Here is a 24,462-nt window from a genome sequence, read left to right as displayed (position 1 = left end):
GAGTCATTTCCAGATTGCAAAGCTGATTCTGAAGCTTACAAAAAGTCTGTACAGTAGCTGCAGCAGAATATGGTTTTCGAATAACAGGGCTGTATCCACTAAACAGAAACATTTTCGAACACTATGAATTTTCAGTGAATGACTTTACCATGCCGACTGCTCAACAAGACGACCCACAAGACTCTGTCCGTCATTCACCAAAAAATGACAGATATCCAGCTGAAACAAGCCACTTCAGACAGGAACTACTTGAGCCCCAGCCTGGACCTAGTGGCGCCAACCACCTGTAAACAAGAGTGGTACACCCATTGTTCGAGGCCTGCCGGGGTGGCCGAGCGGTTCTAGGGGCTACAGTCTGGAACCGCGCGACCGCTACGGTCGCAGGTTCGAATCCTGCCTCTGGCATGGATGTGTGTGATGTCCTTAGGTTAGTTAGGTTCAAGTAGTTCTAAGTTCTAGGGGACTGATGACCTCAGAACTTAAGTCCCATAGTGCTCAGAGCCATTTCAACCAATGTTAGAGGACAGGCCAGGTGTGAAACTTCCTCACCATCTTCAAATGACCGCAGCATTTTCCCGACATATGTAAGCCCCTTGCCACAACTGAAAGATCAAACTGTTCATTCGAAGAAAAGAGGACGACCAAGCCTCCCAGAAACTGTTCTGATAAGTACCCCGTATAAAATGCAGCTCGATGAAGACATTCCAAAATATCAAACAAAAATGTTGCAAAAACTATTTTACTGATAGATCAGACCAAAATATTCGACTCACTGTAAAACATTAAAAGGAACAAAATCATGCATAAGAAGAAAGCTATTGTAATTAAGAAAAGGAATGTCCCACGTAAGCCATTATTGGCGACTTCCTCAGAATCAGATGAAGATGCTGATATACCACTGAGTGTGTCTACAGACGACAAAGACAGTGAAAATGACTGCGAGTGTCCTTTCTGTAACCAGCTTTATTTGACTGACAGATCCAGAGAAAAATGGATAACTTGTACTAAATGTCGCATGTGGTGTCACGAACATTATTCTGGAGCTACTGACTAAAAAACCTTTACTTGTGATTTCCGTTTGGAAGGATAAATTCTAACTTTGTAAAATGTATGTAGTGTATGACAATTTTCTTAGTGAAATTGCATGACAGAACGGTAATTATACATGTAATTAAATATAATAAAATTCTAAAATGTTCAGTTAATTTATTATCATTCCTTCATTCTATTTTAAAATTGTTAGAGCTAGTATCTCTAACATTGCACAAGCCGCTATTAAGAGGACACTTGATGCGATATTAGGAACATTTTTTTCCAAACTTCGTAAGTGTACTAGGTGTGCCTTTTTCTTTGCTTATTTATTAGACGAGATATTCACTTAATTATTTCGCATAAGGGACAGCAATAAACAGCTTACTAAAAAATTAACAAAGCAACTTAATAAAAGTAATAACAGCAAAATTACATCCAAAATTAAAAATGGGTGCCATATTAGGCATTTTTTACCCCAAATTTAGAAAAATATTGTTAGCTTTATGTGCAGTTGTTACAACTGCTCTATGGGATAACTGTCTAGAGTCCAAGACGATGTCGACAGTTGAATCTTGAAGCCCAAAACGCATTTCTTTATGTCGAGCTGAGAGACACAGAAGCGACATTTTCTTGTGCTACTGGCGGAATGCTTTCTTGATCAGATTATGTGAGAGATAACAGGAATATGATCCGTTGAATACAGAAGCTAAATGAATTAAGAAAGTGTCTTAATGAACAAAGAACATCGAACTGGTGACTTCATAATGACCACTACAATGACTGATATACACTCCTGGAAATGGAAAAAAGAACGCATTGACACCGGTGTGTCAGACCCACCATACTTGCTCCGGACACTGCGAGAGGGCTGTACAAGCAATGATCACACGCACGGCACAGCGGACACACCAGGAACCGCGGTGTTGGCCGTCGAATGGCGCTAGCTGCGCAGCATTTGTGCACCGCCGCCGTCAGTGTCAGCCAGTTTGCCGTGGCATACGGAGCTCCATCGCAGTCTTTAACACTGGTAGCATGCCGCGACAGTGTGGACGTGAACCGTATGTGCTGTTGACGGACTTTGAGCGAGGGCGTATAGTGGGCATGCGGGAGGCCGGGTGGACGTACCGCCGAATTGCTCAACACGTGGGGCGTGAGGTCTCCACAGTACATCGATGTTGTCGCCAGTGGTCGGCGGAAGGTGCACGTGCCCGTCGACCTGGGACCGGACCGCAGCGACGCACGGATGCACGCCAAGACCGTAGGATCCTACGCAGTGCCGTAGGGGACCGCACCGCCACTTCCCCGCAAATTAGGGACACTGTTGCTCCTGGCGTATCGGCGAAGACCATTCGCAACCGTCTCCATGAAGCTGGGCTACGGTCCCGCACACCGTTAGGCCGTCTTCCGCTCACGCCCCAACATCGTGCAGCCCGCCTCCAGTGGTGTCGCGACAGGCGTGAATGGAGGGACGAATGGAGACGTGTCGTCTTCAGCGATGAGAGTCGCTTCCGCCTTGGTGCCAATGATGGTCGTATGCGTGTTTGGCGCCGTGCAGGTGAGCGCCACAATCAGGACTGCATACGACCGAGGCACACAGGGCCAACACCCGGCATCATGGTGTGGGGAGCGATCTCCTACACTGGCCGTACACCACTGGTGATCGTCGAGGGGACACTGAATAGTGCACGGTACATCCAAACCGTCATCGAACCCATCGTTCTACCATTCCTAGACCGGCAAGGGAACTTGCTGTTCCAACAGGACAATGCACGTCCGAATGTATCCCGGGCCACCCAACGTGCTCTAGAAGGTGTAAGTCAACTACCCTGGCCAGCAAGATCTCCGGATCTGTCCCCCATTGAGCATGTTTGGGACTGGATGAAGCGTCGTCTCACGCGGTCTGCACGTCCAGCACGAACGCTGGTCCAACTGAGGCGCCAGGTGGAAATGGCATGGCAAGCCGTTCCACAGGACTACATCCAGCATCTCTACGATCGTCTCCATGGGAGAATAGCAGCCTGCATTGCTGCGAAAGGTGGATATACACTGTACTAGTGCCGACATTGTGCATGCTCTGTTGCCTGTGTCTATGTGCCTGTGGTTCTGTCAGTGTGATCATGTGATGTATCTGACCCCAGGAATGTGTCAATAAAGTTTCCCCTTCCTGGGACAATGAATTCACAGTGTTCTTATTTCAATTTCCAGGAGTGTAGCTGCATACAGGACAAGTTTTATTTAACAATTGTTAAAGTAACTAGCGGCATTTAGGCATATAATTTACTGATTTTCCCATTATTGTCGTCGTTTCAAAACTTATGAGTTACTCCTTGTCCAATACCGATGAAATATTGTCTGGGAACTTCTTCAAGACATTCGATATCGTGAAAAGAATATACGAAAGTGCTATAAAAAGGAAATAAAGGTGAAGACAATATTCAGGAAAGGTAGAGGAAATAAAAGAATCTGATATAGTAAATACGATACCGCTAGAACAATTAGATGGAGGACTGAAATACCATATTAGAAACAAGATACCTGGAGTAAACGATATTTCCTCAGAATTATTAAGACCTTCCTGAAAACCATCCACGACACAAATATTCCAAAATATACGAAAAAAATATATGAGACAGGCGAAATACTTCCATAATTCAAGAAAAATGTAGCAATTCAGTTCCAAAGAGAGCATGGCCAATTCAGGAACTGTGTCTTATCTCGAGATCGCTATAAGGTCTTCCAGTGTCAGGCTGCACACTTGGGATAGTTGTATTGAAGCTCATGTTCCAACTCCCCTCGCCCATCGCTCCTCCGCCCCCCCCCCCCCCCCCCATCTCACCTCGTTCCCAAGGAATCGCCGGCAATTGTTCAAGGCCACCAGGCTTCTCTTGTTGTTCCTACTACCCACACACCCCTCCTTCCATGGATCAATAAGATTCGAGCACCCCCATCCCGCATTTATAACTAGAGCGCTTGAGCAGGTAGCTTCCTTCTTGATCTGTTGGTCCTAACGAGAGGATCTGGGTGTAGATATTTGCCAATACCAAATTGCAATTACATTAAGTCATGTCATTCAAGGTCTAGGGAGACGATGAGAATGTGGATATTATTATTATTATAATTATGCAAGTTTCATTGCATTGTCTACAGGTGGCATCTTTGAATACTACTCAGGACCTCCTTGGTCCCAGGATTGAGCCTCACGGCCGCCTAAATTTTGAATAAAAATTATCAGCAATGGCGACCGACGACTTCGGGCATAAGAAGTCTCCCTCATTCCGCCAACGGCCTTGTCAAAGAGGGGAGAAGGTCGAACAGAAGTTCAGGATACTCTCTTGCGTTTGGGGTGGTAAATTACCCCTAAAGGCGGGAGAATCAATGACGATCAACATCATCGGTGTGCGAAAGGCAATTGAAACCACGGCGTTCAAAACACGCACTGTGTATCCACAGGACATGTGGCCCGTAATTGAAAAAGTGTCATGATGATCTCTCCATTGCCAAAAGGTTTCGGAATAGTCCCCCACTCAGATTTCCAGGAGGGGACTGCCAGGGGAAAGGTGACCATGTGAAAAAGATTGAATCACCAACGATTGGATAACGTTCTACGAGTCGGGGTGTGGTACTTCAGAAGTTTGAACGTGGTAGGGAAATTAGAAAATCTTAAAAGGAAAATGCTAAAGCTAATTATAGATATAATGGGGGTCAGGGAAGTGAAATGGAAGGAAGAAGAGGATTCCTGGCAAGATGAGTGTAGGGTAATATCAGCAACAGCTGAAAATAATGTAAAGGTAGTAGGATTCGTTATGAGTAGGAAGGTGGGGCAGAGAGTGCTACAGTGAACAGTTCATCATTGGGTTGTTCTTAACAGAATCGACAGCAAACCAACACCAACAATAATAGTTCAGGTACAGATGCCTACGTCGCAGCCGAAGATAAAGACTTAAAGAAAGTATAAGAGAATATTGGACGAGTAATTCAGTATGTAAAGGGAGACGAAAATGTAGTAGTCATGGCGGATTGGAATGCGATTGTAAGGGAAGGAGCAGAAGAAAGAGTTACGGGAGAATATGGGCTTGGAATTAGAAATGATAGAGGAGAAAGACTGAGCTCTGCAATAAACTGCAGCTAGCAACAGCGAATACTCTCGTAGCCTCCTGCGAGCGGATCAGCATGGGAGCTGACGCTGTATCCAGTGGCAAAGTGGCTTGTACAACTCGTAAACTCGAATGCGTGAGGATACAAGTGGAAACATTTTCATATCATGAAACTCCGTGGTAAAAGGTATGTGGAACTGTGGCAAATGACGGAGAACTAACTAGGAAGTAGGACTGGAAACTATTGTCCAATCCTACGGGGCACTAACACATTGACTATGTTGTGCAATCCTGCATACACCATGTGCAGCTAAGTGCCACGAGAAACTAACTCCCGTCCCGGGTGCAGAGTAACACAGGTCCGGTGTCTGGGGCAGATTAAGAACGCAATCGCCAGCAGCGCAGGCGGTCTCCCTTGTATAGGCTCGCGTGACGCGCCTCCCACGCCATCACCCGTTGTCCTCCTGACCTTCCCTTCTTCCAAAAGCTTCTTCCGTATTCTCCTGCTTCCTAGCGTCCCTTCTGACGTTAGGTTAGTCATCCACAGGCACACAATGTGTATCATTAGCATTCTCATTATTTAATCTTCGTATCTCACGCGACTCGCTCGCCACACTCTGTTACGGAATCACAAGCGGAGAACTTGGAGAAGGCCGATAGATACAGGAAGATTTCTGTTACATTACATAATGGTCAGGAAGACATTCCGAAGCCAGATACTGGATTGTAAAGCGTAAGAGATATAGACTCATATCACAAATTACTAGTGATGAAGAGTAGGCTGAAGTTGTTTAAGACATTTGTACGGGAGAATCAGTACGCAGGGAAGTGGTATACGGAAGTATGAAAGCATGAGCAGATACTGTTGAAGTTCTCTGAGACTATAGAAACTGCCATAAGGAATAACTCACTAGAGAGTTCAGTTGAAGAAGAATGGACATCTCTAAAAAGGCCAAAGTTGGAAAGGAAAACATTGATGCAAAGAAGGTAACTGCAAAGAAACAAAAAAAATGGTTCAAATGGCTCGGAGCACTATGGGACGTAACTTAGAACTACTTAAACCTAACTAACCTAAGGACATCACACACATCCATGCCCGTGGCAGGATTCGAACCTGCGACCGTAGCGGTCACGCGGTTCCAGACTGTAGCGCCTAGAACCGCGCGGCCACTCCGGCCCGCTGCAAAGAAACAGAGGATAGCACAATAAATACTTCAGTTGATCAATGAAAGAAGGAGGTACATAATTGTTCAGTGAAATTCAGGAGGACTAAAATACAAGTCACTTAGGAATGAAATAAAAAGGAAGTTCAGGGAAAGGGCTGCAGGAAAAATGTGAAGAAATCGAGAAAAAAAAGATTGTCGGAAGGACTAACTCAGTATATAAGAAATTCAAAACGATCTTCGGTGAAATTAAAAGCAGGGGTGGTAACATTAGGAGAGTGCAATGGGATTTCCAATTTTAAAAGCAGAGAAGAGAGCAGTTAGATGGAAAGAGTACACTGAAGATCTCTAGGAGAAGGTGAAGACCTGTGTGGTGACATAATAGGAGAAAAAACAAGAGTCGATATAGAAGAGATAGGGGATCCGATATTAGAATCAGAATTTAAAAGAGCTCTGGAATACTTACGATCGAATAAGGCAGAAGCATGTATGGCATTCCATCAGAATTTATAAAATCATTGGGGGAAGTGACAACAAAACGACTATTCACGTTGGTGTGTAGAATATATGAGTCTGGCGATATATCAGCTCACTTTAGGAAAAACATCGTTTACACAATTCCGAAGATTGCATGAGCCGACAAGTGCGAGAATTATCGCACAGTCAGCTGAACAGCTCATCCATTCAAGTTGCTGACAAGAAAAATATACAGAAGAGTGGGAAAGAAAATTGAGGATGTGTTAGATGACGATCAGTTTGGATTTAGGAAAGATAAGGCACCAAAGAGGCAATTCTGACGTTTCCGTTGGTAATGTAAGCAAGACTGGAGAATAATGAAGACTTTTTATAGTATTTGTCGACATGGGAAAAGCGTTCGACAATGTCAAGTCATGCAAGATATTTCAAATTCTGAGAATAATATGGGCAAGCTATAGGGAAAGACGGGTAATATACAATATGTGCAGGAAACAAGAGGGAACAATAAGAGCGTGAGACGAAAAACGATGGGCTTCGATTGAAAGGACATAGATGTAGAGTTTCATCCCTGTTGTTCAGTCTATACATCGAAAAAGTAGTTAAGAAAGTAAAAGAATGGTTGAAGAGTGGAAATTAAAATCCTAGATGGAAGGATATCAATGTTACGAGTCGCTGATGAAATTTTTATCCTCAGTGAAAGTGAAGAAGAATTATAGGATCTGCGAAATGGGATGAATAGTCTAACGAGTACAGAATACTTATTGAGAGTAAATCGATGAAAGACGAAAGTAATGAGAAGTAGCAAAAATGAGAACAGCGAGAAACTCAACCTCAGGACTGGTAATCACGAAGTACATGAAGTTAAGGAATTCTGCAACCTAGGTAGCAAAGTAACCCATGACGACCGGAGGAAAGAGGACATCAAACGCAGTCTAGTACTAGCAAAAAGAGAAGTCTACTAGTATCAAACATTGGTCTCAATTAGAGGAAGAAATTTCTGAAAACATGAAGTACAGCATTGATTGGGGTGAATGTGGTGTCACCGCCAGACACCACACTTGCTAGGTGGTAGCTTTTAAATCGGCCGCGGTCCGGTAGTATACGTCGGACCCGCGTGTCGCCACTGTCAGTGATAGCAGACCGAGCGCCACCACACGGCAGGTCTAGAGAGACGGACTGGCACTCGCCCCAGTTGTACAGCCGACTTTGCAAGGAATGGTTCACTGACAAATACGCTCTCATTTGCCGAGACGATAGTTAGCATACCCTTCAGCTACATTTGCTACGACCTAGCAAAGCGCCATAGCTTTAATAATTAATAGTGTGAAGCATGTATCATCAAGAGCGATGTTCTACAAATGTGGATTAAAGTTAAGTATTCCAGAATCTACGTACTTTTCTTTATAGCATTCATTACGTATCCTGTTTCAGACCTCACGCCAACCTGCGTGAGTTTAAGCGCGTGCCTTTCGGCTTCCTCTCATTGTGTCTAGGCTGTCTTGTCTAAACACAACAGTGAAACATGTACTATGGGGAAATCAGAAGGGAAGAGAATAGAAGCATTCGAGACGTGGTGTTACAGAAGTATGTTGAATACCAGGTGGACTGACAAGGACAGGAATGACGGGTTCCCGGATACTCGGCGAAGAAAGAATATGTTGAAATCACTGACAAGAAGAAGATACAGGATGGAAGGACGTATGTAAAGTCACCAGGGAATAACTTCCATGTTACTAGAAGGAGCTGTAGAGGTTGAAAACTGTAGAAGAACAAGCAGATTTGAGTTTCGTCCGAACTGCATTCAGCGCACATAACGTAACTGTCTTGTACGTCCTTTAATCTCTTTGCAGTACAGTCATTTGACTACACTAAATGGATACGACAAGAGATCTCTAGAGAATACGGTTCCTTAAGGTAATCAGTCCAGATGTATATCAATACAACAATATTTCAAGTACTACGAAATACGTAATTAGAGATGATAGTCCTTCACGCTTATAAACTCATTTTTATTACATAAAGTGACATTTCAAAATCACTACCACACTCATTAGAATTTGAGTTTACTAACTCCATCATATAACTCATTTCAGCAATCCTTACGCGAAATTTTTATGAACAAGTGATTTTACGACAATAGCTGGACTTCTAAAGTTCTATAAAAACTGGAAGTATTTTTGCTCTTTAAAACGTTTTCCCACACCTGTCGAAAGTATTTTCGATACGATTGGTTGGTCATACATTGAATGTTGAACTAGCACGTTAAAAGAAATGCGGTTGACAGTGCGGTTCTAAGCGCTACAGTCTGGAACTGCGTGGCCGCTGCGGTCGCAGGTTCGAATCCTGCCTCGGGTATGGATGTGTGTGATGTCCTTAGGTTAGTTAGGTTTAAGTAGTTCTGAGTTCTAGGGGACTGATGACCTCAGAAGTTAAGTCCCATAGTGCTCGGAGCCATTTTTTGCTCGATAGAAACCTGAAAATTAAAATCGTTTCGCCATTAATTTCTCTGTACTCATGACTGAGCAGATGTTTGTGCATATTTTTGAACACTGAACGACATGATTAACTTTTTTTTCTGCATCTAGAATGAAGCCAAGCACCTATAGGCATTGTAAATACCAAAGCGGTCGTCCCACAGCAACGTTCGTCATTGGTGACTAGGCATAAAGCGTCGTGAAATATCGAAGTTTTCGTCAGTATCTATTATCAAATATGAACTTAGAAATGTTTGTGCCCTGCCTGGAATGCTGTCAACATATTTATCTCTCCGTTAAAGAAGCACGAAAAATGTTTAATATAATTATATAATTCCATGTAAAAAAATTTGCATGAGTAAAACGAAGTGCCATGATGTATTGTGATGCGGACTCGAACCCGCCACGTAATCAGATTGTTAACTACGTAATGTCGAGTGTTAGATATCGAATTTTTCAGCAGCAACGAGATGTTTGAATTTGAAATGCAGATGCAATTTCGAGTCCGACATCTCCCGCCATTGCTTTCTATCAACGAATAGTTTACTTACCAGCAGTGAGATGTGTGCACATTTGACTAGAAATAACAGCACCTATCGTTACTGTTGACAACACATGAAGAGACGAAAATTACTTGTCACCAGTACCAGAGGTTCACAATACCGCTTGACTTGTAAATATCTTTGCCGGCCGCTGTGGCCGAGCGGTTCTAGGCGCTTCACTCCGGAACCGCGCTGCTGCTACGGTCGTAGGTTCGAATCCTGTCTCGGGCATGGATGTGTGTGATGTTCTTAGGTTAGTTAGGCATAAGTACTTCTAAGTATATGGGGCTGATGACCTCAGATCTTAAATCCTATAGTGCTCACAGCAATTTGAACAATTTTGTAAGCCGCGAAGGACGTGTACTAGCCGCGGTGTGCTACCTATGAGCGCTCATAGGTAGCACACTGCGTCTAGTACACGTCCACCGCGGCTTTCGAGGGCCACAGCACAGCTACGACACCTGAAGAAGCGCTTGTAACAGCCCCGAACCGGTCGTGTAAAAATAAAAGAAATTTACAACTGAATCGGTATTTTCCCCCTCTGGTATAATGCTCAGTTGCCATTAAAATTGCTACACCAAGAAGAAATGCCGATGATGAACGGGTTTTTTATTGGACAAATATACTAGAACTGACATGTGATTACAATTTCACGCATTTTGGGTGCATAGATCCTGAGAAATCAGTACCCAGAACAACCACTTCTGGCCGTAATAACGGCCTTTATACGCCTGGGCATTGAGTCAAACAGAGCTTGGATGGCGTGTACAGGTACAGCTGCCCATGCAGCTTCAACACGATACCAGAGTTCATCAAGAATAGTGACTGGCGTATTGCGACGAGCCAGTTACTCGGCCACCATTGACCAGACGTTTTCAATTGGTGAGAGATCTGGAGAATGTGCTGGCCAGGGCAGCAGTCGAACATTTTCTGTATCCAGAAAGGCCCGTACAGGACCTGCAACATGCGGTCGTGCATTATCCTGCTGAAATGTAGGGTTTCTCAGGGATCGAATGAAGGGTAGAGCCACGGGTGGTAACACATCTGAAATGTAACGTCCACTGTTCAAAGTGCCGTCAATGCGAACAAGAGGTGACTGAGACGTCTAACAAGTGGCACCCCATACCATCACGCCGGGTGATACGTCAGTGTGGCGATGACGAATACACGCTTCCATTGCGCGTTCACCGCGATGTCGCCAAACGCGGGTGCGACCATCATGATGCTGTAAAAAGAACTTGGATTCATCCGAAAAAATGACATTTTGCCATTCGTGCACCCAGGTTCGTCGTTGAGTACACTATCGCAGGGGCTACTGTCTGTGATGGAGCGTCAAGGGTAACCGCCGTCGTGGTCTCCGAGCTCATAGTCCATGCTGCTGCAAACGTCGTCGAAGCGTTCGTGCAGATGGTTGTTATCTTGCAAACGTCCTCATCTGTTGTCTCAGGGATCGAGACGTGGCTGCACGATCCGTTACAGCCATGCGGATAAGATGCCTGTCATCTCGACTGCTAGTGATACGAAGCCGTTGGGATCCAGCATGGCGTTCCGAATTACCCTCCTGAACCCACCGATTCCATATTCTGCTAACAGTCATTGGATCTCGACCAACGCGAGCAGCATTGTCGCGATACGATAAACCGCAATCGCGATAGGCTACAATCCGACCATTATCAAAGTCGGAAACGTGATGGTACGCATTTCTCCTTCTTACACGAGGCATCACAACAATGTTTCACCAGACAACGCTGGTCAACTGCTGTTTGTGTATGAGAAATCGGTTGGAAACTTATCTCATGTCAGCACGTTGTAGGTGTCGCCACCGGTGCCAACCTTCTGTGAATGCTCTGAAAAGCTAATCATTTGCATACCACAGCATCGCCTTCCTGTCGGTTAAATTTCGCGTCTTTAGCACGTCATCTTCGTGGTGCAGCAATTTTAATGGCAAGCAGTGTATATTGTTCTGAATGGGGCAGATACCACAAAAGAGGAGAGCTGGGTTCGGATCCATTTTTCTTTCGCCGGTTTGGTGACTCGTGTTTGCGCTGTCGTACATTCATTTCCATATCCGAATGCTGTCTGGAAGCCCATCGTCTTGGTAGCCGGGAAAAAAGCGGCCGTTGGTATCATCAGCCGGGCGATTTACATACTCGTCTCCGTTCTCACGACGTCTGACTTCTGTTGCAGCTGCTCAGCGCGGCGTTACTCGCTTGACATCTTGGACGCCTTGTCTTACACCTATGTCGTCTGTTTCAATGGGGACGTCCGTCAGTCGCTACTGTGGAACGTGGAAGAGGGACTCTCTTCGGAGGGCGGCTTGGGTATGTAAAAGGGGCCATTTCCTTTCATGGCCAAAATATAATAAAGTATTTTAGTATTGTGTGGATTTATTGCCTATGATGTAAGTGACAGCACACATAACAGCTGAATTGAGCCCTCTAATGGATAGCAAACAGGAAAACCTGCACAACAGAAACTTGGTATGTGAACAACGTGAACTGGACGGACTGTCATTCTGTCGAGACAGGAGTAACTGAGGTACTAGTCGTCGATGTAAACAATAGGACACGCTATTACGGTATATTACTTATGGACCGTCTGACAGCAACTGAATAAAACACAATTTTAGTGCCACACGCGTTTCGCCTTTATTTTCTGCAAGGTATCATCAGTGGCCTGGAATATGTATATATGTTAGCTATTTAATTTACGTTTTTGTCACTGTGTCTATTGTGTTTTATTCAGTTGCTGTCAGACGGTTCATAAGTAAAAATTATCAATGTACCGTAATATTACACGCAACTGAGGAAGACAGGACTACAAAAGTTGAAGATGTCAATAGGACACGCGTTCGAGCGGATGACAACTGAAATCCCTGTCCAGCCTTACAGGATTAGGTTATGCATACTTTCTCTGAATCACTTAAGGCAAATGCTAGGTTGGTGCTTACGAAAATAGCCGACTGATTTTCTTACCGAATCGGACTTATTCTCTGCCTCTAATTATTTATCGTCGATGGCACATTAAACCATGATGTTCCTTCATATTCCGCGTAATCAGGAACATTTAGACTCCTGTAGACAGTCTATTCTATTAGTCACGATGGTGGTCTCTAGCATCGTTCTTACTGCACAGAAGTTCACTATATAGCGTGAATTCTGAATCGAATATTTACGTCTCTGAAATCTTGTCCACTACCTCTTTGAAAAAATCGTTTGGTGATTGCTCAGTTCCAGGCGTAGTTGTCGCTAGAATTCGAACAACAAACACTGAAAAAAGAGGGATACTCAAAATAATCTCAGCCGTATGTAACAATTTACATATGACTGTGAATGTCTTTTATGGTGGTATAACGGACTCGTAATTCGAACCTCGATAAATCTAATTTGTCGATAAATCAAACTGGTTACCAAGTGTCTTGAAAAAACCTCGGTAAATCGAAAAATGCTTTGTGTTTTGGTATAGCCGATAAAAAGACTGATTATCTTGCAAGAATGCCTCGAAGATACTCTGTAATTCATAGTCAGTGGTCCTCTAATACTCGGTAATTTGATGTGTTCCGTAATCCATCTCTTCGCTACTCTTCATTGTTTTCTCAACAATGCACAATTTACTACAGAATATAAATCAGTTGGTAAACGGATTTCAAATGAACACAGGCCGTAGCGAAATGTTCTGGAATTCCATCCTCCGCTCTATCGACAATCCTGAGAGGGTACCGGATCTGACGAGGTGAGTTACCACCTCTTGAAGAATGCTCATTGAAGTGGCTCACTCAGTGTAGAGTATAAAGTATACCTGTTGGAGGCTATATTTTCAAAGCGGGTTCACACTAGACCACCGCAGGCCAACGAAAGCAACCAACCTCTTCGTTGGCCGAAATTTGCTTCTGTTAGTGCCACACTAGGCGATTTTCTCCCCTCGATAATTATCGCGTCGGAAATAATCGCCTAGGGTGCCACACTTCAAACGATTATAAACGCGGTGGATGAAGTCACGCCGGCGAAATTGGGTGCCATAATAGTGACAAAAATCGGTGGCTTCTGCAGCTGTGTTTCAACCAGCTGCGAGAGACACCATGCACAATGACCTGTCATTCAAAACTAAAATATTTAGCTGCAGTAGCATTATATGTCGTTCGACGTTGCAGAAGGTGTAACCGTCAACGAAAATGGTGGATTCATTCAATTATTATGAATCGTCCAGGTGAAGGAAAGTTTGTGTTGCTACGAAAGAAACATACGAGTTATGCAGAGAAATTCTTTGATTATTACCTTATGTCTGTAGCATCTTTCGACTTTCTGCTCTCGAATATAGAAACTTACAAGAGAAGGAAACCACGTTACCTGACTGTGTTGATGCAGATGAAAAACTTGCTGTAACATCGAAGAACGTTTATTAATTAAATAGAGTAAATGATTTATGGACATGAACATACATTTAACATAACGTTAACATAAACTACGTTACAATTAAAGAGTTTACATTACAAGTTAATGTCGGCTGCCTATTCACTTGCAATATTCTTCAAATGACAAGATCGAGTCTTCATCCGGGAGCCCAGTAACTGGTGGAAAATAAGTGACTGGACTCTCAGGTGTAGGGCTTTGTGTGCTTGTCGATGTCGACGTACCTGACGGTGCAATATTTATGAAGGAGTCAGTATGAAATATCCCCTTGGAAAAATTAGTGAATTACTGTGCTGGTTAACACCTTACGTTATTTGATTTTCAAACAGCTGAGCAGAACTGAACGTACTCAGACATTTCTCTCTTTACTTATTGTGATCGACACTAAACTGACACACAATATTTTTAGCGCAACGCAGTCTGACCTTCAATAATCCCTACGAAAGAATGGCTCTGACTAACAATAACCTATACCTTTCATGAGTCACTTACCTCACAAAAGTCTTCGTTACTCGAACTACTGCAATACAGCGAGCGCCAAGATCGTCCACTCTCAAAATTCTGCCATCTCACTCCCCACATCCACCACTGCTGGCGGCTCACCTCCAACTGCGCAACGCTACCCGCTGTTCACATCCAACTGCCTAACACTACAATAGCGAATATTCCAACAATGCTAACCAGCCACAGACTGTACACAGCACAGTCAGTGATTTTCATACAGAGCGCTACGTGGCGTTACCAACATAAAAACCTAAACAGCCTACTTACAAGCAGTAGTGCTGCTCTCTACAGTTTCTCGGCTGTAAGATTTTATTAATTGTAATGTTTTTATTTGAAAGTCCAGTTTAAAATCGGTAGTCATTTCTTTTTAGTAAGGTAAAAGAGATGTCAAAAACAACTCATCATGATCATTTGTGGTACAGCACAAGTTGAACTATATGTAAAAACTGTTATCAACTCTCTTTCAAATTAGTCCTGAAGTTTACTTTATTTGCTTTAGCAATGGTACGCTTAGCAGCAGTGTTTGGTGCCGGTGCACTGTCTTCATGGTGCTTTTCCGTTTCATCATCCTCAAAAATAGAGGCATCATTCATATTTCCTGAGGTCCTGAAATTAAAAGAAACATTTTTGGAAAAAGCCACATGCCACTTTGTGCTGTGCAGATGTGTGTGATGTGATAAGTACACATTAAGTAGGTATCGAGTCGGTAATTAACTGCCATATCCATTGCAAATACATTTAAATGTCACAAAATTGAAGAAGAAAGTTTTTACTTACTGCCTCAATTCCACGACTTCTTGCAGGAAAGACGTCCGTGTATAGTAGACATACATTTTTTTGTAGTCGTTGCGCTGCCACTGTTTTTTTTTTTTTTTTAATTCTTTCAGGCTGCGACTGTCTGGATCACACGTATTTTCTTCACCGTTTTTGTACCTCTTTTCCTGTAGGAATGTTAAAAATAATTGTTCTAACACCTCCTCATCGAAATTAGTTAATTTCCATCAACCTGATATTGTGTTTTATATTCTACTTATTTATAACAGGTATTTTGGAACGGGATGCTCCATGAAGTCTCTGCACTATGAGCGTTTACTAGGACGCTCAACTATTGCAACTATAATTGAAGATACATGCAGAGAAATTTGCAACTGCTTACAACCAAAGCATATGCCAATGCCAATGAAAAAGGACTTGCAAGAAATAGCTCTGAACTTTGAGGAAACTACAAATTGCCAAGGTGCCATTGACGGTAAGCACGTGCGGTTGGTGAAGCACTGGAATAGCGGAAGTAAATTTTTTTATCATTCCGTAGTGCTTATGGCAGTTGCGGATAATGACTATTGATATAGGAGGATATGGACACGATGGTGATTCAAATATTTTTAAAAAAGTTCAAATGTGTGTGAAATCTTATGGGACTTTACTGCTATGGTCATTAGTCCCTACGCTTACACACTACTTAACCTAAATTATCCTAAGGACAAATACACACACCCATGCCCGAGGGAGGACTCGAACCTCCGTCGGGACCAAATATTTTAAAAACAACTAACTACGGAAGAGCACTTTATAATGGAAGGTTAGCATTTCCACACGCCAGACCTTCGACAAATGAACCAAACAATGAAAACGTGCCTTTCGTATTTATAAGCGACGCAGTTTTTGCTCTTTATAAACACTTGATGCGGCCTTTTGCAAGAAAATCACTCACTTTCTCGAGAAGAGTGTTTAGTTATAGGCTGAGAAGAGCAAGGCGTGTGGTAGAACCTTCGTTGGGCATCCTTACGAAGAAGTGGCGAATTTTCAACAGAGTGATAGATGTTAATATTAACTTTGCTGAAAGTATTATAAAAACTTATTGTGTATTGCATAACTTCATGCGGGAGCATGATGGCTATCAGTTTGAAGATACTTTAACCTGTTCTCTGGAATCTATGGAAAACGCAGGATTAAGTGGTAGCAACCGCGGTTGCGACATTAGAGATACCTTTTGCAACTACTTGTACTCTGTGGAAGGATCAGTTCCTTGGCAAAATGCATACATTGTCGGCAAAGATAACCAGCTGTCTGCAGATGCGGATGTCATTGTTGTCATTAGCTGTACTTAGTTGTATTAATAGCTGATACATTTCATATTCATATTGCCATGTAACACTATTTGGCTTATGGTTCAAATGGTTCAAATCGGTCTGAGCACTATGGGACTTAACAGCTGTGGTCATCAGTCCCCTAGAACTTGAAACTACTTAAACCTAACTAACCTAAGGACAGAACACACATCCATGCCTGAGGCAGGATTCGAACCTGCGACCGTAGCAGTCGCGCGGTTCCGGACTGCGCGCCTAGAACCGCGAGACCACCGCGGCCATTTGGCTTATGAATTAAATAATAATGCTACGAGTACATTCACAAGAATATCGTTCTTTCAAAGAACCCTTTGTAGTTGCCCTTTTAACTTTTGAGATAACTTATTCCATAAAACCAAAAGTTTTCGATTTTTTCAACTGTATCCTCATAACTGTTATTTTTTACCTTAGGTAATACTGGATTAAGGTATTAGTAAGAACAATTTGCACAAATTGAGAATATTTTTTTTACTTTTTTAAAATATTGAAAATAGTCTGAAAACACCTCTAAATACATTGTATTTAATCACGCAAAGTTTCAACACAATTCATTAAAATGTTTTGGAGGAACAGGTTTGTATGCATGTCAAACTATTAGAGGGAGAAATAAAAATTAAATTACTTTTTAGTAGTTGTCGAGGTGAAAGTTACGCCGATTGTCATGAAACTTTGCATGAAACTATACACAAGTATATACATATATCATCTTACCTATTGCGTTTTTCTGTCTTCGGCACGCGATCTTTACCATCTTGCTGTTATATGTTGTACAGAAAGCGGTATTTCTCTGCCTCAATTATTATCAGTTCACTGCCCAAATCATCCATTTGAACGACATTTACAGAGTTTTCAGGCATTGCCATACACAGACGAAACAGAACTTAGTGCAGTATCCTCGTGGCTGCTGCGCGTCTGGCGATGATAACAGTCTAGTGTGGCAGGGATGCTGACGATTATTGCCGCGCCAAAAATAAGCTCGAGCCCATTCGACGGCGACAGTCGCCCGCTGGAACTTACCGGAGCCACAAATACAGCCCAGTGTGGGACCTTCCGTTTGCAACATGGAGTTGCATTTCTGGCGCGACAAAAATCGTTGACCGTCAGCGTAGAAAATCGCCTGGTGTGGCATTAGCCTTCGTGTGTACAGGCGGCAGATTGGAGCCAACGAAGCTGCTGTCCTTGGCTGCGGTTGGGTGAGTTGGTATTGGGGCCCACCTACTAGTCTGGACGTCGGATCGAATATTCGTTGGTTCAGTAGCGATTTCTGTTTCTGTTGAACAGGTGTTTATTTATTCTGTCTAAAAATATTGTAGTATTCAATTGTATACGATGGGCATCATTAACGCTGATAGTTTGTTTTATTGTGAAAGAGAATGTTTATGAGACCATACGAACTGCGAATGTGGAAACAAATACAAAAGATAAGACCTTTCGAGGGAAATAAGAGAGCTCTTAGAAAACAGTGTGCACAGTGTGAAAAAGAAAATGTGATATTCATGAATATCATTTTATTGCAGGCACAGCTCTCATAAATGAGGTGCCATCATTGGAAACTGTAGGTCCTACATAACGCAATAACAATTCGAAATTTGTAGCTCTAATTCACAAAAATTATTAAATAGCCCACATTTCAATTCAGCTTTAAGATGAGGCAGTACATTTGTCCCAACAGACCGTTCCCTACTATTTAAAAGAGAGGCCATCCACCAGCATCGCTTCCTCTTCTTTTTCTGATGATAAGGTTCTCACAGTAAAATACATGTTGTAAATGAGAAGACTGCCGGATTCTCTCCGTCCCTCGTAATATCGGCCGTGAAGTTATTAAAACGCTACTTTATAACACTAATGGGGACAACCTCAAAAAGTCATCAGTGCCACCCACGATTCCATATGGCCGTTCCCTTAGCCCCAACCTTAGGTTTGGTGAGGTTGACAGGCCGAATTCCAATACATTGGTGACCGTCATTAGACCGAATCCATTAGCTGCCGTATGTTTGCCTTCGTTTGGCTAGCGTATACAGGCCTTCGCTATTAGCCAGAGCCATGAAAGCTTCACCGGTAGTGAAGCTGGCTCACTAGCTTTAATACAAATGTATAGCTTTGTTTTTAAGAAGTTTCATGAAGAAAATGCGAGCGTTGATGCCAATTATTTTCAGCAGAGCAAAACGAATAAAATTTTTCTGATGTTTTCTTGGAAATCAGGAGACCTATGACGCTCGTTGGATATTTTAAAATAAATAAAGATAAAGGTTTTCAGAAATTACCACAACCAGCCGCCTTTTTAAATAGATATATTTCAGTAAACCGTGAGCGTTTTCGAGCTACCTAGCAGTTCGTCTTCGTATGGCATGTATATACATTCAGTGCTTTGTTGTTGTAGCTTTGTGAGGCTTGTTGTGTATCTGTGGCTAGATAGAGAACGACAGCAAGTAAGCGCTGCATATGGTACAGTTTTACCAAATATTTACAATATAAGTTTTACTTAATGGTGTTTCATACATGTAGGGTCTGTAGCCCTATGAGTTTCTCATTGAAAATTTTAGAATAAATAAAAAATAAAGGTGTTCAGGAAGTACCATAACAAGTCGCCATTTTAAATAGTTATATTTCAGTAAACTGACCAGTTTCGAGCTGCCTAGCAGGTCAACTGTAAGTAACACCTTATATAGACTTTTATAGCAAATATTTCGTGAGACTTTACCACATGTATCGCTTACTTGCTGTCGTTTTCTGTCTTGCCACAGATACGCAATAAGCCTCACTAAGCTACAACAAAAAAGCAATGAATGTATACAGGGTGAGTCACCTAACATTACCGCTGGATATATTTCGTAAGCCACATCAAATACTGACGAATCGATTCCACAGACCGAACGTGAGGAGAGGGGCTAGTGTAATTGGTTAATACAAACCATAAAAAAATGCACGGAAGTATGTTTCTTAACACAAACCTACGTTTTTTTTAAATAGAACCCCGTTAGTTTTGTTAGCACATCTGGACATATAAACAAATACGTAATCAGTGCCGTTTGTTGCATTGTAAAATGTTAATTACATCCTGAGATATTGTAACCTAAAGTTGACGCTTGAGTACCACTCCTCCGCTGTTCGATCGTGTGTATCGGAGAGCACCGAATTACGTAGGGATCCAAAGGGAACGGTGATGCACCTTAGGTACAGAAGAGACTGGAACAGCACATTACGTCCACATGCTAACGCCTTTTTATTGGTCTTTTTCACTGACGCACATGTACATAACAATGAGGGGTGAGTTACACGTACACACGTGGTTTCCGTTTTCAATTACGGAGTGGAATAGAGTGTGTCCCGACATGTCAGGCCAATAGATGTTCAATGTGGTGGCTATCATTTGCTACACACAATTGCTATCTCTGGCGTGATGAATGTCGTACACGCCGCAGTACATCTGGTGTAATGTCGCCGCAGACTGCCACAATACGTTGTTTCATATCCTCTGGGGTTGTAGGCACATCACGGTACACATTCTCCTTTAACGTACCCCACAGAAAGAAGTCCAGAGGAGTAAGATCAGGAGAACGGACTGGCCAATTTATGCGTCCTCCACGTCCTATGAAACGCCCGTTGAACATCCTGTCAAGGGTCAGCCTAGTGTTAATTGCAGAATGTGCAGGTGCACCATCATGCTGATACCACATACGTCGGCGCGTTTCCAGTGGGACATTTTCGAGCATCGTTGGCAGATCATTCTGTAGAAACGCGATGTATGTTGCAGCTGTTTGGGCCCCTCCAATGAAGTGAAGACCAATGAGGTGGTCGCCAATGATTCCGCACGATACATTTACAGTCCACGGTCGCTGTCGCTCTACCTATCTGAGCCAGCGAGGATTGTCCACGGACCAGTAATGCATGTTCCGTAGATTCACTGCCCCGTGGTTTGTGAAACCCGCTTCATCGGTAAACAGGTAGAATTGCAACGCATTCTCTGTTAATGCCCATTGACAGAATTGCACTCGATGATTAAAGTCATCACCATGTAATTGCTGATGTAGCGACACATGAAACGGGTGAAAGCGGTGACGATGCAGTATGCGCAAGACACTACTTTGACTCAGTCCACCGGCTCTCGCAATGTCCCGTGTACTCATGAGTGAGTTCATGGCAACAGCAGCTAACACACCAACTGCACCCGCGTCTCCTGTGACCGGCCTGTTACGGACCCGTTTGCGTGCTACGACCATACCTGTTGCATACGGTTGGCGGTAGATGTTTTGCAATGTGCGACACGTTGGATGCTCTCTGTCCGGGTACCGTTCTGCATACACCCTGCAGGCTTCAGCTGCATTTCGTCGACGCTCGCCATAGATGAGTATCATCTCCACCTTTTCAGAGTTCGAATACACCATGGTCACAGTTCCTACAACACTACACTATCACAGACGTTGTAAGAGGTCCGAGCAGATGTAATTTCGATGTATTGCTCATGCGCTGCCTGCGATATGCAAGGTCTCTGACCAGAGAGCAGTGTTGACTGCAGTAGGAACTGTGTAGCTGTAGCAGTAAGTTGTTGCTAGTCTAGAGTCTGCTCTGGTCTGGTATGGTGTATCGTGTTGGCTGGCCCGGTCGCGGTGCAGCGATGCTGGAGCCTGAGTAATATTGTATAAGGTAAAAAGCAGCCTCGCGCATATGTATTAATGTTATCTCAAGTCCCATGTAAATGTTTTAAAACTCTCGTAATAATAATCTTCCTCATAAAAAGTAACTTTTAACAACCATTCATTTCAATTTAAAGAATTTACTAATTTCTCCCATCCATGATCATCCCGATTATTGCAATAGAAAAATCAGTTGCTTCCTTTCATAAATGACAGATAGGTCGGCCTGCATTGCACAGAGCTGTGCCGGAAAAATTTATTGTAAGAGCAGATATACCCGGCGACAACACTGAGGTAAGAATTTTTTCCTTTTTTTATTCAGAATGATCTTTCAGGGCCATGACGCAGCACTGCTGTCGTCCAAAATTTGCCGGGTTAAATTCACAGTGAATTATTGAAAAATCATAAGTGAACGACATAATTATAATTTTTACTATTGAGAGGTTTAGGAATTTTTCTGTTTTGAGGTTTCGCTAAATGTGAATGAATTTTGAGCTTAGATTAAATCAGAAAGAATTTTGTGTGGAGGTTAATGTGAAAAGTATTTTGTAGGGAGGTTACAAATGAGAAAGACTTTTGTTTAGAGGTTACGCTAAATTAGAATCATTGTTCATAATATTTATTTTATATTATTGTGGGGAGGTTACACTTGGCGACAACCGGCCAGGATCGTATTTCTTTGTGAATCTCTGAGAAGTAGTCATATATCCGCTCTTATTTACTTAAATGTAGTTTGCATCTGGCGCAACGCGTTTACTAATTTGTCACTCTTTCTTTCACAGATCATCGGCAATTTATTGCTCTTTGTTGTAATTGTGTTTGTTCCATTTTTGCTTCGTCTTTGTTTCATTTTGTGCTTAATTTTTATTTGTGAAAAATGCCGCGAAAAACTGTTAACAGTACATCGCGATGTGCAATGAAGGAAATAGCCGACTCGAATAATTTAACCGATAATACTTGCGACACTCAGTGTAATAGCGATAACCCTCTAATTACTGATAATCAGTGCGTACCGACCACTAGTAATGATTTTGATCCTAATGATGAACAAACAAATTCAATTATGTTCATAGTAAATGTAACAATTGATGACGCAGCACGTTCCGATACAATGAACGCTGCCCAGTTTGACACGCCTGATTTGCAAAATTTGCATAGTGAACAGATAAATTTTTCTCACGGAGATGAGCAATGTAGTCAAAATACTTCAGATTTATTTGATTCCGAGGTAGTGACCCACAGTGCACATCCGATTGGCAAACCTTTTCGAGAATCACAGAATGACCAAATGGTTACACAAAACGTGACAATTGCAGGTACGCCATCAAACAGCACAGAGAATGGAGTTGGTAATATTGGCATGGATCAAGTTATGGCATTATTGCTACAACTTAATGAAAATGTCAAACAACAAATTAAAGAATCGAACAAACAAATTAATGAAAAACTAGACAACAATTACAAACAGTCGAATGAAAAACTAGACAACAATTACAAACAACTTAATGAAAAACTAGAAAACAATTCCAAACAGTTGAATGAAAAGCAAGATAACAATTTCAAACAACTTAATGAAGAGAACAAACAACTTAGTGAATGGATTACAGCCGTTGCCGCGCAATGTCATGATACTAAAGAACAATTACGTGAGGAAATTAAGGCTTGTGCGAGGAGCAGTAGTGAAGAAATTGGATCTGTGGCTCAAGAATTAAGTAATACGCATGCAGCCACAGCTAAATTACTTAGAGATGAAATTAGTGCAGTCGCTAAACAATGCTCTGAAAACGCAACACAGTTACGCGACGAGTTTAAATTAATGTCAGCAGAACTTTCATGCACGCTGGATGCGAAAGTAGACGCGAAATTTGACCAACAGAACAGCCAAATTGACGAACGTGTTAATCACCACCTACACAACAGTGAAACGCGTTACAGTAAATTTATACAGGAACAGAATAAAGTAAAGCAACAAGTCATGGAAACAATTACTGCACAGAGACAAGAAGACAAGCGTAAATTATTTACGAAAGCAAAAACATACGTAGACAACAATATTGCTACAGTATCGGACGAAATCAAACAGTTGAACACCGAATTGCATGATGAAATCTCCGATCTTAAAGCAAAAAGAGACACACACACATTAGACTTTCAGACAATAGAGGATCCCGATGCCATCAAAGCAGACGTTAAAAAATTGAACAAAACCACACGTAAAATACAAAAACAAATTAATACTCGTGACACTAAAAACAACGATCACGTAAAAGTAGTGACTGAAAAATGTGATGAATTGGCCAGTCGTATTGACGTTATCGAAAGTAATAATGACACCAAATCAGACGATACTTCACCAGTTTCGTATAATCAAACTCCCGAATTCCAAAATTTACAGCAGACGATCAGTGAGATAGGTTCGTCCGATAATACATTACGTAGAAAATTGTCAACTTTACAGCAAGAAGTGACAGAGATGAAAAATGTTTCAGCCTCTAACACGGCACAGCATACGCCACATTCCGAACATTTCTCAGACTCACACAGCCTGTATAATTTAGGTAATTTACAGAGAGTACGTGACTTAGATTCCGAACAGTCACAGATAGACAGATTATCATACAATCCTGAACCTGTTCAGACATTCAGAGACGATAATTTTGATCACAAGCACTTTCTATCTGTTAGGAAATTTAAAGTGCTTAATAATGACAGAACACAGATTCACGCTTTGGACTGGATACAACAACTTGCTTTTGAATTTTCACCGGCATTGCCTGTAACGCAGAAACTAAAATTTATTTGTAGCGCGTAATTGACCTCAGGGGATTCATTACACTTCGATGAATATGTGCCGTAGCGTGCACAGGGCCCCAAACCGTAGTAGTGCTATTTCATCTTTAGTTTTCTGCACTGCTGCCTTCTCTTCTACTATCCTTTATATCTATCAAAACAGCTCTTCAGCTATCGGTCTATCCAGAATTGAGAATGAGTAAAGAAATCTGATATG

This window comes from Schistocerca americana, chromosome 1 (assembly GCF_021461395.2).
Source record: "Schistocerca americana isolate TAMUIC-IGC-003095 chromosome 1, iqSchAmer2.1, whole genome shotgun sequence".
In the NCBI taxonomy this organism is placed as follows: Eukaryota; Metazoa; Arthropoda; class Insecta; order Orthoptera; family Acrididae; genus Schistocerca; species Schistocerca americana.
Note: the sequence above shows the minus strand (reverse complement) of the source record.